The 928-nt window shown below is 54.2% G+C and overlaps 1 protein-coding gene across 1 annotated transcript in view; it reads left to right on the plus strand.

Moving 5' to 3' along the window:
• The window catches only part of TNRC18 (trinucleotide repeat containing 18), a 70,330-nt gene that overhangs the window by 65,883 nt on the left and 3,519 nt on the right, over nt 1–928 (plus strand). The gene's annotated exons all lie outside the window — the stretch shown is intronic.

A 928-nucleotide genomic window follows, 5' to 3' on the forward strand; every position in this document is an offset into this window, starting at 1 on the left:
GCGGTTGTGTGTGTGTGTGTGTGTGTGTGTGTGTGCTTTAAATAAAGGTCCTAAGCGTATTCTACGTTCGAGGAGGAGAAAAGCTTTCGTGTCTGCGCGTTAAGGGAGACCGTCTTCATAGTGCTCGGGGTCCAGCCGCTTTTGACAGGTGTCGGGCGCTTTGTTTTGAAATGAACTGACTGCTTCATTTTTTTAAGTGTAACCATCAGTCATTCTTACATAACAGCGTTGGTAAAGCTTTAAAAGCATATTATTAATGCAGGAAACAATCCTTTTTTCCCTTCAAAGCTAAAATAAGTTTCAAACATCTTAGCCATGTTGGAGTGCGCGGTGAGAGGAAGTCTCAGTGGGTTGGTGTCTGCAGTCCTCCCAGCAATGTTTGCCCGCGGTGAAAGCCGGTGCGAGAAGAGCAGAATCGAAAAAGGAATAGCCCTGGCCGGTTTGGCTCAGTGGATTGAGCGTTAGTCTGTGAACCAAAAGGTCCCGGGTTCGATTCTGTTCAAGGGCATGTACCTTGGTTGCCGGCTCCTCCCTGGCCAGGGCCCTGGTCGAGGCGTGTGCAGGAGGCAACCCATCGATGTGTTTCTCTCACATCGATGTTTCTCTCTCCCTCTCTCTTCCGCTCTCTCTAAATCAGTGGGAGAATACCCTCGGGTGAGGTTTAACCAAAAACTGAGCTGGTGTCCTTGGTGGCATCACCTCCTCCCGGCCCGACAGCAGAGCCGAGACCACGTCGCGCACAGGTGTCTCCTGAAGCACGGCGCATGGTCGCCTCCTGTCCACTGGCCCGCTCCTCTCCATGCTGGTTCTTTGTGCTGCTGTGGGGGCGTCTCGGGAGCGGGTGGACCGGCCACGTCCCTGGATGTCGGGGCAGGTCGGCTGGAACGAGTAGCCAGTGCTGGGCCGGACACGGGGCTCTGAGCCGCGT

This window comes from Myotis davidii, unplaced genomic scaffold, assembly GCF_000327345.1.
Source record: "Myotis davidii unplaced genomic scaffold, ASM32734v1 scaffold399, whole genome shotgun sequence".
In the NCBI taxonomy this organism is placed as follows: domain Eukaryota; kingdom Metazoa; phylum Chordata; class Mammalia; order Chiroptera; family Vespertilionidae; genus Myotis; species Myotis davidii.